The sequence below is a fragment of the Lepidochelys olivacea genome (assembly GCF_965140295.1).
Source record: "Lepidochelys olivacea isolate rLepOli2 genome assembly, chromosome: 21".
Lineage (NCBI taxonomy): Eukaryota > Metazoa > Chordata > Testudines > Cheloniidae > Lepidochelys > Lepidochelys olivacea.
The window spans coordinates 7,325,368-7,341,897 of NC_140431.1; the positions used below are offsets into that span (position 1 = coordinate 7,325,368).

The 16,530-nt window shown below is 46.4% G+C and overlaps 1 protein-coding gene across 12 annotated transcripts in view; it reads right to left on the bottom strand.

The window, feature by feature from the left end:
• The window catches only part of NFASC (neurofascin), a 184,088-nt gene that overhangs the window by 149,930 nt on the left and 17,628 nt on the right, over positions 1-16,530 (bottom strand). For 8 of the 12 annotated variants that reach the window (XM_084611009.1, XM_084611015.1, XM_084611014.1 and 5 more), the window contains exon 1: positions 1,926-2,114. The exons of the other annotated variants lie outside the window; for them this stretch is intronic. The gene's annotated coding sequence lies outside the window, so the exon portion shown is untranslated. Of the gene's footprint in view, positions 1-1,925; positions 2,115-16,530 lie in introns of those variants that run through there. 12 annotated transcript variants of the gene reach the window in all.

Here is a 16,530-nt window from a genome sequence, read left to right on the forward strand (position 1 = left end):
TGGAGTTTTTATAGCATGCTGGGTGGGAGGGCGTCAACGAAAAAGGTTGAGAACCCCTGCTCTAGATGGCAAAAACTGTTTCCCAACTCCATGGCTACCCGCTCTGATCTCAGGCAAAGGGCTACGTGGAACAGGGAAGGGGCCCAGCTTTGGAGTCACACATTTGTAGGGAGATCCTGCTGCAGCACCACTGATTGTGGGTACCTCTGTGGGGAGCTAGCGCTCCTTCCCTTCAGCATGTTTCCTCCAGGGGCTGTGGTGTCATCAGCCCCCTCTACTCCTATATCACCTACTCCAACTGGAGCAGCAGCAAGGAGGGCTTGTACAAGCCATGGAGCTGGCATTAACTATGCAGAGAACAGCGTTAATTTCTGCGGGAAAAACCCTCTGGGTTGCTACCGGAGCACGGCTCAAAAAACAAAAACAAACAAACAAAACAAAAAAAACCCAGTTTCTCCCCAGCTCTGCTCCAATTTTAACCCAGTTTCTCCTCTAAAAAAAGAGTCAAAATAAACTGCAGACGTGGTTTGGGAGGAGGGAAAGCCTTCTGAAAAAGCTTCCTTCCCCATTTCCAGGCATTTCAGACCCTTTGCATCAAGGTTTCTGCTCCTTTGCTCTGAATAATGCAGCCAGGGTTGGGTAACTGGCTCTCCCTAGAGGATCCAAACACTTCACTTCTCACTGAAATGTGGTAACTCTGGGGTGCTGTATTACAGCACAAAGCAATGGAATAAAACAGGCAGTGAAGAAGGTGCCTGCATTCAACTGAAGCCGCAGGGGAATTTAGGAAGGCAGGAGACAATCACTCAAATTGAGACTTTGGCCAGGACATTGGGGCCAATGCTCCATCTTCTCTGAAAAGAGCTTGTTCACGACCAAAAGTGATCAGACCTCAGTTTTACTTCTCACCCAAAAAACAGGTGAATAAAAAAAAAAGAATGAAAAAAGTGCAGAGGCAAGAGACCACAGCTCCAGATAATGAGCAAAATACATTTGACTAAAATAATGTAATGACTAAATACATTTAAAAATAACTAGAATTCATTCAGATGTTCCTGTTTCTGTGCAAACTTCTATGGGAGTTTTTGGCATCGGCTTCAATGGGAGCAGACAAAAATCAGAGTGAAACATGGTTTATATGTAAAAAGGCAGAACAAACGGCTGAATGATTTCAAGGTAATGTTTATCAGAATTTCAAGGTAATTTTTTTCAAGGATTTCAAGGTAATGTTTATCAGAATACTAGTACAACGCTGTGTACAGTACATTGCTGTGTGCACAGGGCTTTCAAAACAGGGCAACAACCTCACAATAGCTGAAGAGGTACATAAGTTAGCCCTCTTCTCCCACTGAGAGAGATGAACTGCTTGATTCTACCTCCAGCTACACCAGCGATTATCAGACCTGCCTGGTTTCAAATGGTCCAGAGACTCTGAAATACCTAAGAGTGAAAGGGTCACGAGATCCCTGCATTGTTTGGGAGACACTGGAAAGCCGAGCAGGGGAATCAAGAGAGAGCCAGAGTTTGAATGCTGCACGGAGCTCACAGCAGCAAAGCAAAACTCAGCAGGTAACTCAAGGATTCACATGCAAGAGGTAAGATCAGGTCATCTTGGATATCATATTCACAAAGGATGTCTGTCACCAGAGCAAAACACATAGCCTGGTGTGGAGCTTGGATTCACTTGGACGTAGTGTTCTGCTGAGACCGGACAAAGGTCTCACCTCCAAAGATTAGAAAAAGTCTGCATTCTTGCTCCCTTTAAGATGCTCACAAGGGGTGCTGGGCGGAATGAGGGTATACAACATTTCTGACCATTATGCTATATATGCCTACTTCTCCGTTCCGCCTCTCTGTGTGCTGTGCATATGAAAATCCCCTCCTGTAAGTAACTCCCAAGCTATCTAATATGCAGGCCAGCCTACCTTTGCCTTTCACATTTAAGCCATGGTTTATCCCCTCCGAAATTCAGGGTAAGGATCTTTCAGTCTCCTCGATCCCAGACAAGGAGGTCCTCCATGTGAACAGGGAATATTGAGTTAAGCGCTCAAAAACCAAAGCAGCATCCAGGCAACTCAGCTGGGGAGCAGAACGCTGGGACCTGCTGTTTCCAAGGATGCAACGCTCGGACCCGTCTCTAGCCTTCAGCTGCACAAACAGACCTTCCCAGTGTCCAGCAGAAAAGATAATCCAATTGCTTCAGAAGGTCCACCCCCCGCCTCCCCACCACACACAGAGCTTCAGCAGCCTTCTCTGGCTTACACAGAGCTTTATTATCTCCAGGACACCAGGTCTCCAAGTGCCACAGTGAATGGGAGAACACACACTACCATTTATTAACAACTGCTCCCCCATTCCTCTCTCCCCCTCCTTCCATCCCAACTCTCTCGCTGGATCTCCCTCATGCATAATGCAGGAGTTGTAGCCCTGGACACTACCCACTCTGTACTCTGCGCCTCTCCGAGTCAGCTGAGAACAGGCTTGAGTGCCAGTCAGGGCCTATCCCCGTGTTCCGCACACTGGAGGCCAGACACTCTTGTACGGCAGAGGTTTGTTTGTTCCAAACGCAGCCTCTTTCCGTTTCAGCCCTTTTTATAGAGCTCTGCACTGATGAGACAGCTCCACAGAGCACACATCAAGCTCACAAAAAGCCAGGAAGTTCTGCTCTCTCATACCCCACTGAGAGTCCACAGAAGGCAGTGGGGGGGCAGGGGGAGAGGAAGAGGGGCTCAGCTCTGTTACACCAATGTATTTGGCCCCATATATTGTGGAAGAGCTTCCAGCAGTTTAACTCAGATTATTAGCATTTTAGTGAGGATTTGTAATACTACATTGCCCTTCTCCAGCACCACCAGCCATGAATCTCAAAGGGCTTTATACCTCGAACTACCCATGCCACATTGACACACATCACAACCCTCATTTTATAGATGGGGAAACAGAGGCACAGAGGGCAATGGCATGTGCACAAGGGCATACCTAGAGGAGAACGGACTTCTAAAGAGAGTTAGTGGAGGAGACAAGAATAGAACCCACAAGCCCTGACTCACAGTCCACTTATCTAACTACTTGACCATCCTTCCTCATTCTTTTAAAATATTAAGACTTCTTTTACTCATATTAATAGGAACCCACTAATATGGAAAACAGAGTTAGAACTAGTCAACAAGCCAGAATGTCCAGAGCTCAGAAAGGGAAAAGAACCTTCTGCTGGTTTCAGATGATACCTCTTGTTCCCAAAAGGCAGATGGGGTGGAAATCATACAGCCAACAGAACTGGAAGGAGAGAAGCAAGCCAGACAGCTAGGAGAACCAAAACAGAGACAAGGAAGATGTGAGGAATAAAAATACTAAGTCTGGCATGGGCACATCTGGAACTCACTGGAGACAGAACAGGGGACTTATACACACTCAGTTTGCTAGATGGCTTGGATGCCCTAGATCCAGGTTTCCACTTAAAGGCAGCCATACTCCCTGCTGCCCAACCCTTCAAAATCCCACAAGGCCCTTAACTCAGTTAGGTTGTCAGGGACTTTGCAAGGACTGGAGCAGTATGCCAGGGAATCATTGTTCCTTTCCTTACATGATTTTCAGTTCAATTTCACATACCCTTCAGAATGGAAGAGCGCATGCGTCCTTATATACACAGAGAGAAATTTCTCACCACTATGCAGACATGCGGCTGCCTGTAGGGTGGTGGATGGCAACTAGTCAGAGGACAGGTACATGGCATGATGCACATCAAGAGAAATATTTTGGTCAGAAAGTTCCTACTCTTAGGGAAAGCACTATGTGATCTTTAAGGGCTGCGCACCAAGACAGATGCAGTTTCTAAGGGCCACATGGCATGGAACTCACTTCATGAAGCCCAGAAAGACAAAGTGCCAAAGTGAATCTGTTGGACTGTTTACCGGTGGTTCCAGGAGAGAAAGTCTGGTGAACACCTGATGTTCAGCTATTCCCTTATTCGTCACCTAACTAAGGTCCAGATCTTGGTGCTCCAAATGCAAGCACAACTTCCATGACCTTAGTTGGAGTTCTGTCTACATACAGTGTTTGAGATGAAGCCCAAAGTGCAAACCATTACTGCATATTACGGAATCTCTGGAACTCCTAACAAACGGAGTTAAAGCACTAAGCACACCCGCTTTGGTAACAAGACATCAGAGAAATTAACAGACTGTACTCCCTATTAGAGTGAACAGCTATGGAGTGGCTTTTTTAATGCTGTATTTATACTGGCCATGGGCAGAGAAAGCAAAAAGCAACTCACTTTGAGCTCTGCCGGGGCTTGATCTTGAGAAGCAGGAAGCAGTGAGCTCTCTTCTTGCTGGGCCAACACTCTCAACTCCCGAACACAAACAATCCCGATGGCTCCCTTTGCTCCCAGCAAGCAAGCCCTGCCATCGAGAAACTCACGCAGCCGCTGCCTTTGACTTGGGAACAGAGTCTTTCCCAAAGTCCAGTCACCAGCCGAGCTGAAATCCAGACACCTTTCCTTTTCCAAACAGCAGCATCAACGACGACGGCTGGGCAACACGCAACGGGCACCTGAACCCTGAGCTGGAGCACCTCCAAACAAAACCAACTTACCAGCCGCCTCCCCTGCCAGCTTCGCTCTGTTCTGCTGAATCACTTACTGCATCGTCGGCAGTGCTGAGGGGGCAATTTTACTGAGGCTCGTACGGCTCAAGCCTAGGACGCAGTGCACAGCAGCACTAACTGCATCTTTAACTCGCGTGGCGCTGTGGCACAGCTCAGGCTGTACAAGCCAATGAGCGGATAATTACTTCACAGCAGGCGCTCCTGTAGCCCAAACTGGTCTGCCCCTGGATAGAACTGTCTGCTCCTCTAACAGTTAAATGCTTGTGCGCTGACCGAGAACTAGCTGCAAGCAATGTTTCCCCTGAGGCGGGGATTGCAAATATGACCGTACCTGGGCTAGGTGTGGAAGGGAGGTTACTTCCAGCAGCCAAAGGATATGCTAGGGACAGCCAAAGTTGTCTCCCTCACATTTCAAAACACTCCAGCAGCATGGGCTGGACAGTTGGACTTCAGAGACAGGGTGATGCAAGGAACAGAGAACGGAAATCCAAGCGGAACAAATAGAAGTAGGGTGCTCAGAGGCAGAAGAGCAGAGAGGGGGAAATGGAAAAGATTCTTATGAAATAATAAAGACAGTGGCCTGGCTTTCGTACACAGCATGCAGCTACCTGCTCTGTACTTGTTAAAGCATAAAATGCAACCAGGTCAGAATAGCAGCATTTCACTCTCACTTCACACGGCTGTAACTGACAGCACAAGGTGCAGAGCAATGAAGAATCTGTATAAACTGTCTACATGGAGCACCCACTCCTAACTGGGGTGGGGTGGGGTGGGGCTGGAGATGGGAGCGATGGGTGCTTGCATCCCTACTGCACATGGTTTTAATGGATGAAACCCAAAGTAACACTGGGGAAAGAGAGTTTGAGAGAGAGAGAGAGAGAGAGAAACCTGAACTCTGGGAGATTTACACACACACACACACACACACACCCTTAAAAATCCAACTTAGCCTGTAAAGAAGGAGGGTCTCGGTTATAAGGTTAAAAGTGTTATTCAATGCAGGGCAGGAAATGTCCTCAGGAGGAGGAGAACTATATGGCTGCAGGACGGTGCTTTCCATGTGGCATTATTTATATTACACACAGTTTTTTTCCATTCATGATGAAGCAATGTATAGTAATTTTTAAGGGGGCGGGGGGGGGGGGGAAGGAGAGAGAGACGCTCCAGGTTCCTCCACTCCCCCCGCCCCAAATATGCCTTCAATCCTCAGTAGCTCCACATCCTAGTGGAGTCTGCAGCATCTGACCTCCTCCAGGGCTTGAGTATGTTCTGCATCAGAGGGGAAGGCTGGAAAGCGACTCAAGTCCCTTCCTCCATCCCAAGGAACAAGCATGCTGACTCTACAGGGCTCTAAGCCACTGCCTGCCCAGGAGACGGGGCTGCCAGCTTGGATCCCCTATGCGATGCAAAGCACTTGACCACGAGACTCTAGGTGTGACAAGTTATTGAACATGTTGCTGTATTCAGAACTGTGTGTTCCCTGCATATTACCAGCACAAGGGCTTCCTCAATCATCTAAAGAGCCCTGAGTCATGCCAAACAATGGGCCGTGTTTCAGAGTAGCGGCCGTGTTAGTCTGTATCTGCAAAAACACACACAACCAAAAAAAAAACCCTACAACACACACCAGGAGTACTTGTGGCACCTTAGAGACTAACAAATTTATTAGAGCATACACATCCCTACTTCTAATTTTTCCCCATGGAGGAGAAGGGGAAGTTTATATGCTACATTCACCATATAGCCTACAGGCAGATCAATAGAAAAAGGTGTTGAAACCAGACCTTTGAAGTTATGTAAACTAGAGACATACTCAAACATCTGAAACTGGATCTAGGATATTAAACATTCCAAGATTGGGGCAGTTTGGAACCATGTCTTTGGTTTAGTCCAATACAAAGATATAAATCCACGTGCACCCCAGTTCAGATTTTGAACACTCCTGAAGTTCAGATACTGGGGCTCTGTTTTGAGCTCTTCTCTTGCTTGATCTTAGTTCTTATTGCTTTAATTGCACATGGTGAGTTAACAAGCTTGACACCAGTAACTCTCAGCTCTGAAACAACACATCAAAGAGAGGTAATTTAATTAAAACATGGACCACAGTCTTTAGGCCTCCTAGTTCTTCTGATAATTATGAAAACAGATTGAAGGGAGGGGGAGAGAAACCTTTGTTAGGTTAATTGTATGAAGCCTCGCAATGAAATACGTCTTATAAGCAGCCTGATTTCCCTAGAGGGCCATGTGCAAACTTGACTATAGGCTTTTGTGGGGGATAAAGAGGGGAATTTCCCCCTGAAAGAGTGAGAGACAAGGATTAATCAAGAACAGAAGAGATAAACCAAAGGGGAAAAAAAGCTTCCATTTCTCAAAGCACTTGAAAGGAGGTATCCACTACCAAGAGCTGCAGTTTTGTTGCCATCTTATTAATATGCTGTTTTCATTTCACTGATTAGATGGGAATAGGGGGGAAACCCTTCCTGGTATAGAACTATCTTCCCAAGTGAAAAGACGCTGCATCCCCTGGGAGATCTCAGCAGTCCAAAGACTTCCGACAACACCATTTTTATGGATGCATTTGTACCCACCCGCTTGCCATAGCGGAAGGTGCCCTCAAAGATGCAGTTTCATCCCCTGATTCTCATGTGTCAAAAACTGGACATTTTATAACTAACAGGGCGATATCTCCATTGTTTTCTGGCTCCTATCCCTAAAGTGTTAGTTATTAATGCTGGTTTGATGTTACATGCTTAGGGGTACGTTCTTATCTCGATGAAAGAGGATGCACATAACTCCCCCACACATTGCGGCAAAAGCTACCCTTTAGTAGCAATTACAATTCTAATGACTTTAAGCCTCAGACAGCTGATTAGGATGGGGGATGCACATTATTAGTGACAGCTAATGTCATCGTAGGCACCTTGAAATTCAGTTTAAAGTTCAAAAACCAACACACACAACCTGCTCCCTTCCCACCAAAAGGACATGGCAGTAACTGCCATGAACTGATTTCATTTCAGCTCGGTCTGCATTTCTCATTAACCCAGAATAGCTGCAGAGATAATTATACAGGCAGCCTCACTGATCTGGATTATTTGGATGTGGGTGATGGGAAGAGGGTAGGCCAACAATCCTAATCTGATTTCTAACCACTGGAAAATTACAGTGGTGTTGGAAATGGAAGGCGCTGAGGTCCAATCGAACGAGAGGATCAGGCCTGTGGGCTGGAAGCCAATAGAGAGATGCCAGAGATCCAAACAGCCATAGCAAGCTCTACTTTTGCCTGTGGTCCAGGCAATGTTTTCCCCACTGCCGTGCAACTTTGGTGAAAATAAAATACCCCTTCGATCATTTGAAAAATAAAAATCAAAGTTACAGGCAAGGTCTGAATTTAGAAGCTAAACTACTAATATGTAGTGCCAGCAGAGCACTGTGCAAACATTCACTAAGTTGGACACACAACCCTCCCATGTGGTGTCAACTCTACGTTACAGTCAGAGAAAATCAGACAAAAAGTGGGTGTGTTCACAGATTCCAAGGACAGGAGGAGTCACTGTGATCATCTAGTCTGATCTCTTGTATACCACAGGCCAGAGAACTGCTTCAGCATAATTCCTAGAACACATATTTTAGAAGAAACATCCAACCACCCCTCTCCCCCCGCCCCTCCCCGCTCCCTGTGTTAATGAGGGCATGGGAAATACAGGCCTGAACAGACTCTCACTGAAATAAGTGGTTGTTTGTATTACAATAGCAACTAGATTTTAACGGAGATCTGGGCCCCACAATACTAGTGCTGTACAAACACAAAGAAAGACAGTCTCTGCCCCAAAGAGCTTGCAGTATAAATACACAAAGGAAGGATCACCACCATTTTACTGACAGGGGACTGAGGCACAGGGAGATGAAGTGGCTGGCCCAAGGTCGCCCAGAGAGTCTGTGGCAGAGCTGGGAATTGACCACAGATCTGCCAAGTCCCACTCCAGTGCCCAAACCGTAAGACCATCGTTCCTCTCCAATAGTTAAACTGCCCGACTTCAGTGATGCAAGATCAGGACCTAGACGCTTCCTCCATCACCTTATCCCTTGTGCCTTTGAGTAGGGGCCCGGTAGAATCCCAGTCCTTGTACTGCTGTTCCTCAAGCACTGGAGGAGTCTAGCAAGGAGGGCAGCATTCAACTTCCTCACAGGCAGGGATGGGCGAGGACCAGGCCATATCTGTATCCCCTCAACAGCTACGAGAGCCATAGCAGGGGCCGCACGGAGCCACACACCAGAAGGCATCATGCTGGCTTCAGGAACGATTACCTTCGCAGCAGCCACCAGCTTTCCACCCCTTGGCCATCTCCTCCTTTAGATACAGCAGTTTAGTTTGACCGAAGCAGTGGCAGCCAGAGGCCTTGAGGTCTAGCAATAAGAGCAGGAGGCTGGAAGTCAGGACACTGGCATTTCTATTCCCAACTCTGCCACTGACTCTCTCTTTTACCCTGGGCAAGATCCTTCACCTCATTGTGCCTCAGAATATGTCCTGCTTCGTTATGTTCATTGATCAGCATTGAGTAGCACTGCACTGAAACACACACACCCTGTGCTTGCCAGGAGGGATAAGATACCTTAGTGTAAGAAACCTGCTTTATCTGAGCCACAATTGATGGCGTTGTCATTAGCAGCTTCACCCCAGGGCTCTACCTTAAACCCTTATGTTAAGCCAGACGATCCTTGTTTATAACCCCGGACCCCAAACTTAGCTCTGTGTCAAGCACCAGTGACAGACAGATCTATGAAGACGACAGGTTAATGCACAAGCTACCTCCATGAGCATGATGTCGGGCTGCTCTGTGAGATGGCCATGCTGCATTTCCGTGTTGTTGGTTTGTTTTCTCTGTCACTGTGCAGTTGCAAAGCATCCTCACTTATGAGCACAAAGAATCCCCAGAGATCCGCTTGCTGCATCCTCCAAACTGCAGCTGGCATGTTGCCGATGATGCAGAGTAATGGCCTTGAAACTTCCGTTCCCCCTGCACATGGCGTGCAGGCAAGGGAGACCCAGGGCCTCAGGTTACAGAGCTAGACAGAGCCTGACAAGAGGTAATGAAAACTTGCTGTCCCATTGAAATCAATAGCAGGTGCTCAGTACCAGGGTTCACAGTGGGCAAAATATATCCCTTCTGTAAAACTACTAAATCACCAGGGATTAGCTCAGTCCAATATCCCTAGAGCTGCTATCTTGAAAGATGGAAATGACTTGGGGACATTCCTCCCCGTTAAGTCTCCCCAGGGAAAATGGACCAAGTTCTGCTTTCACGACCCTTAAAAACTCATAGATTTGAATGGATTTGCACAGAGCAGGTACAACCAGGGGCAACGTCTAGCCCATTAGCTGTTTTGGTTTTGTTTAAAGGAAAAGAAAAAACATTTTGTTTTTTCCTGCAGGAGAAATTCGGAGCTACTGTGGGTTTTTTTGTTTGTTTTTTGTTTTTAAAGTTAATGTGTTTTACATGTTATTAGTTATAAGAGAGGAACTCATTTTTGCAACGACCAATTCATTGCTGGAATAAGCAGCGACACATGCAGCCTCTTCAGTGCATGTTTTTCCACACTGGGTCATTCAGGACTCAAGCTGATGGACTGTCCCACATCTGTCCTATTTGCCTGGCTAGCAAGAAGCTGAAAATCTCCCTGGGCCAATCAGAGAAATAAGTTAAGTTTACTGGGACAGATGAGAAGGGGTGGATTCAGTCTTAACTTCTCTGTGGCTCAGTTTTCCCCTCTGTGAAATGGGCAGATTACCCATCTACCTCACATGTATATGATGAGGTCTAATTTTCAACTTGTGAACTGCTTTGAGAGTCTTCAGTTAAAGGTACTAAAAAAAAAGCACACAGTAGTATCTTCTTATGTTGTGGGTAACTCATACCAATGATACTCTATCACTTTGTATGTAAAATACATATTTTCTTCATGCTATTTTTTTAAGCAGGCACGTCAGCTGATCATGCCAAGCTACCCTGTAGGAATGGATTTTTAATAAGTCAACGTCCTTGTTCTTCCCATGCTGAAGCAGTAAAGCCGTTAACTCACGTGCAGCCTTTCTGCCTGGTTGGCACTGCAAGTCTCTCGCTATCCCGGCCACACAAAATGCGTCTGACAATCCTGCAAAGTTTCAGCACTGAATAAACTAATCAGATTTTTCGTCTGCCTTTATCCTGAAGGGAACTGCAGAGGGATCAAAATATGCAATGGTACAAAACAAAACAAACAGCAGTAGCACAGGCATATTCTCTGGAGAGTGTGTCTGGGAGCAAGATGTCACTGTGGGGTCAAAGCAAACAGTGGGGACCTGTCACTTCACATCTGTATCCATGGAAACTTGCAAGGGGTTCAGAGACAAAATTATTGATCACATGAAGTGACACTCACATATGAAATATAAACCAAGGGACATAGGAACCTAACAAAAAGCAGTTAAGTAGGTGTGTTTAAACACTGATAAGTTATAAAACTTACCTTTAAGATCTCATCTAAGTGATTAGTGTTTTACTAGGCAAGCACAAAGATAAGATTCTCTGCTCCAAGGAGCTTCAAATCCAAATGGAGTAAGAGATGAAGGACAGTAGATGGGGAGAGGTGATTGTGAGTGGTCACATTTGGCACGGGTGTTCATTCCAGGCTTTTTGATTTCTTTTCGTATGTGCCAACATTTCTTTCCAGGTGAGACAAGAGTTTGTATGAGCTCTTGTCCTTTGTGGACAGCATTGGTATAAACTGATGTTGTCCATTAGGAGTTCAAAGTTTTTCTACAGGCACACAAACTGCCATAAATTATAGCAAGTGAAAAAAAAATAGCTTAAGAATGACGGAGGGGCACAGGCTAGTATTCGGAATACAGGACTGGCCCAGGAATTCCCAAGTTTGAATCCTGGTTCTCTTTAGCCAGGGGCAAGTCAGTTCCTCTTTTACTTCTGCTTTTTCTCTAAGACAAAGAGACTGCTTACCTACCGCCCAGGGGTGGTGAGAGGACTGTCCGAAAAATGCTACAAGTTATAAAACAAGAATTAATAGGAATTAGAAGGTCTTAAGCTTTCATCTGAAAGAGCACCCACTCTAGCATTCCCCCACCCCACCCCTCCAGAGTCACAGCGGGCATCATCTGAGCCTTGTGCAATGGAAGTTCACACCACAAAAATCACAGCTGGCAGCATGGGTTCTGGAAGGTGGAACAAAACTCCAGCAAGAAGGTTTTGCTCCAAGGAAAATGCACTGGAGCACTGGGTACAAAAAACATTGGAAGGCATGGTGCATAAACCAGATACTCGCCTCCAGCACAGGAAGGTCTGACCCTATGGATCTGTGCACAATGCCACTGACCACACCCGTCACTTTCTCCACCCCACAACTCTGCTGTGCACTCTGGCAGTCATCACAAAGGTAGGTGGGGATGCAAGACCCCCTTTGTGAGCTCTCTACAGATCAAAAGACTAGCAGAGCAGAAACCCTGCATCTTCACTGTTCATGGCCTTAACAGGCTTGCACAGAAGGGCTCGGGAGGCAGGGTGTAGAGTAGCAGACCAAAAAGGCACTGCACCAAGGAAGCTCACAGCAACAGAGTCACAGCTTGGAACAGCACTCATGGTTTCAAGCCTCTCAGTAATTGGTGTTGACAGGGTTGGGCTAGAAGGAAGTTCAGGCTTGTGCAGACATAGCTCACTGTGGCAGGCCACGCTCCTGAGCTCACTTCCTCTGCTGGAGTCACAGCTGGCAGGAGCCACAGCTGGCAGGAGCTGGCTACAATTAGGCCTTAACATATGCAGACAGCGACTGTGAACTCTCAAAAATGTTTCTCTTGGCCCCCAGAGTCTGATGTTAAAAATGGCTAGGGGTTTGTCAAGGATTGAGGTTGAGAAATAGCAAGGCAGCAGCGCACGAAACGCCAGGCTGCATTTAGGTCCCTAGGCATTGGAACAATTAGTTTTTAGTCGAGTGTCAGGTTTGCTTGGCTGCAATCAGAATTGCCCATGTTTACTTTCAAGAGAACTCCATCTGCACTGCAGAAAGATGCTATGAAAGTGCTGAGTATGGGAAAGCATCACTCAGCCAGCACAGCTTCCAAAGCCAGCCTCTTAGAATCTGGACCAGATCAGACCACCACCATGCAGCATCTGGCCAACAGCAGTGGGTCTAGGGTGCTGTAAAGTAATTACATTGCAGCGTTCCATCTGCCTTCCCAGCACCTAAACATCTGTTTAGAATCAATAGCACCATGCCTTTCTGTAGAGAATGGAAAAGGTCCCTTTCATTGGACAACAGGAATTGCTATTGTAGTCATTCACTATTATATGGTAAGCAACCTCTACTGCTGTGCATTTGTTACATCAGTGTTGTCTGCATGGGCTCATTTTATTTTCTAAGCTTCCCCCCTTTATTGACGATTGGGATTTATCGCAAACTGGTTGACATATGTTGAACTGAGTCAGGCAAAGAGGAGATTTAATACATTCAAATACTCTCATAGTAAATACTTTGCACTGGTACAGTGCCTTCCCTCTGAGGACCGCAAAGGGTTTCACACAGGCTGATGTAATGAGCCCCGATTCCTCTGCCAAGAGGGCAACTACACTTACCCCCATTTTACAAGTGGGGAAACAGAGGCACAGAGCTTTTAAAGGGTCACCCAAGGTGACAGTATGGCTCAGTAGCAGAGGGGGAAACCGAACCCAGATCTTTTGACTCTCTGTCCCATACTTTACGCATCCTTTCTCCCTGTTTTATGGAATAATCCTACATTGGGCCAGAAGGAGGAGGGAGATGTCCTAATGAAAGTGTATTTCCAATTGCTTTGATTTGTTCTCCCTTCAGAAGAATGTGGTGATAAGAGGGTTAAATCACCTGCAGCCTGCTGCTTGCTTAGCACTGAGCACTCTTGCTGCCCAGATCACACAGACGGTATCTGACAGTAACTTCCAACATCTGTTGGGAATCGATTCCAAGCACACATGACTGATACCGTTGGAGTGATGTGCATGCCCTCGCCCTGCCAGGGCACTGGAAGGGGCAGATGGAACCTGGATCGGGCCACCAGTATGAAGCCATCACCCCAGTGCTCCATGCAAACTGCTGGCACCCCATCCGATGCGGCACAGAAGGAGTGTGCTATTAATAGAAGCCATTAAGGGCTAAATCCTCCCCCTGCGTCAAGCGTGAGTAACCCGGCGAGGCAGAGAGGGATTTTGCAGAGGAAGCAGTCCTCCTCAGGGCTGCACAGGGCCATAAGATGCAGCAAGCTTCCTATCCCTGCTCCTGGGCTGCAGGGCGAGTTGGAGAAAGGAAACAGGAGAAGGCAATAGCCAGCGGTTTGGTGCAGTGGCTGCACCCTGCAGCATTGGGTCAGGGAGTTTCTACAGTGCAAATTAACAACCCCCCTATCGCTGGCTCCCTCTACCCTACCCAGCAACGGAATCCAGCCTCCAGTATTGTTAATCTGGCATCTACCATAAGCACTTAGAACAACATTTCCAAACCTCTGCACCTAAAATTAGGCACCCTACATCTATATCTAGGCACACATGGCCGAGTACCCACCACTCTCCCTGGACTTCAGTGGGAGCTGCAGTTGCTCAGTACCTCTCAGGATCAGGTCCTAAACGTGAAAATGGGCATGGAATGCAGTGTCCACCAGAACAGATGGGAGATGGAGGTCCAGGGAATCATCCTTAAAGTAATCACTGGAATCCATTTCTTATTAAAGTCATCTGCTTGTTGGCTCAAATAGTAAGTAATCTCTTCCCTAATATGTTACTCTCAGAGCATATTGGTAAAGTCCAGGGGGTTTCCTAAAACCTATGTTATGCAACAGTATATTTTCCAAGTGTAACTAGCAACATGGCTTGGACATGTAGTTTTGTCCATGCCAGTCATGTAATGAAGGTCAGATATATTTTCAGGTTCCATGGTTCAGTAGATTAAAGTTGTGCATAGGCTGTATCTGCAGGGAGGGAGTCCTACACCATAAGGTGTTGAGTAGCCTCCATTTCCATAGACTTCAACACAAGTTGAAGGTGTGGAGCACTACACAGGACTGGATCCTCAAAAACACATGACAGACACAACCTCGGAGCTTACCAGTTAAGTGCGAGGATATATACTCTTAACAAAGCAGTTGTGGTCCTGTGAACTGAGCACTGGGCTGGCAGTCAGGAGAGTTTGCTTCCCAGCCTTACCACTGGGCTGGGTAAGTCAGAATGTAAGGCCAGACTGGACCATCAGGATCATCTAGCCTGACCTCCTGTGTATCACAAGCCACCAGCACCCGCATGCTAAACCCAGTTTCGGATCAGATTTTTAATAGGTGTCTACCAATTGCATGTGGCCAGCTGGAGACATCTAGGGCCAGATTTTCATAGGCGCTGATCATGACATCTCCCATTCACTTCAGGCAAGGCTGTAGGTGCTCAGCAACCTCAAAGGTCAGGCCCACTGCTCTTAAGGCAGGTATCCAAAAAATTAGTGGACTTTTAAAATTTGTGGCCAAAAGCTCTCTGCGCTTCAGTTACTCTACCTGTAAAATGAACATAATGGGTTGTGTGGAGCTGCCAGTTCTACGGATGAGAAGTGCTATACAAGTTAGATGGTTATTCAGATGCCCATCTGCTATCCTATCTGACTTCAATGGAGCCAGAATTTGGCCTATAAAGAGTCAACAAGACTATAACAGAGGTGGTAGAGGGTAACAGAGATGGAGAAGAGAAAGGTCAGATACACTTAACTGCAATAATTTTTAAATACGAAACCAGGTTTGGGTCATTTTAATTTAAATATAGGGGTTTGGGGAACAGTGTCCCTAGACTAGACTGTAAAAAAGCCACACACTACTAAAACAGTTATATTTGCACTAGCTTGATAACAGTGCAGTGGCTTTTTTCGAATGCTGGCAGTGTTACACAACAGCAACACAAGATGTTCTGGTGACAAATCATTAGCTCTCTGCTGTCACAAATTACCACGAGCCCCTTGATGGGATTATAGACAATTACTTGTATGCCTATTATTCCCATTATAATAGAAAGATGGCAGCAGCAGCTATATAGTATCACATGCCATTCTTCGCTCATAATCCAGCAGGCTGAATGACGGATGTTCTTGGAACATTCAGGTCAATTAAATGAGGTTTCTGGGAACTGCATCTCAAAAAGGAACCCAGGCACAATGTTGAGTCAGCATGACTAAAAAGCCCTTCACTTGTACTTTTACATGGCCGTACCCTGGCTTTGGATACATGCGCCGGGCTCCAGTGAGAGATGTGGCGTTTTAAGGCTCTAGCCCTGTACCATAGGTAGATATACAGAAGACAACCATTGAGCTGCAGTGCATTACCTGGAACCAATTCTATCCCTGGTACCATAAGCCGCTTAAGTGAACCCTTTAATGGAATTATTTCCATGTAAGTCACTACAATCCATCCATTCCTCTATATTGGCTTTTAGCACTGCACGCTTCTAAGGGTCTTTGCAGCTGAAATTCCCTTGAGCATGAAGCGACTGAAGGGACATGGCCTGGAGAATCCACACCTTAACGTGCTCATTCTGCTTCTGAAAGCTTCATTCACCACCTGGGAATAGACGTGAACTCTCTAAAAGCCCCACTGTGTGAGCAGTTGTTATAGCAAGAATCTGCCCCAGCATGTAGCTACAATGATCCAAATCTGCCTGAGCAATAGATTATGCCAATATGCAAGGAGGAATCGAGGCACCCTTGGGTCCCTCAGATGGTACCAGACACCACACCTACAAGGAGCACTGATTATTCTTTTTCTCAAATTAAAAGCTACATTGGGATTGAGACTAGAACTTGAAAGCCAACTTCACCCCCTTCACTTTTCTACGGCAGGTCCAAGCACAGGTCAGAGTCAGGATGCTCAAGCTCCGATAA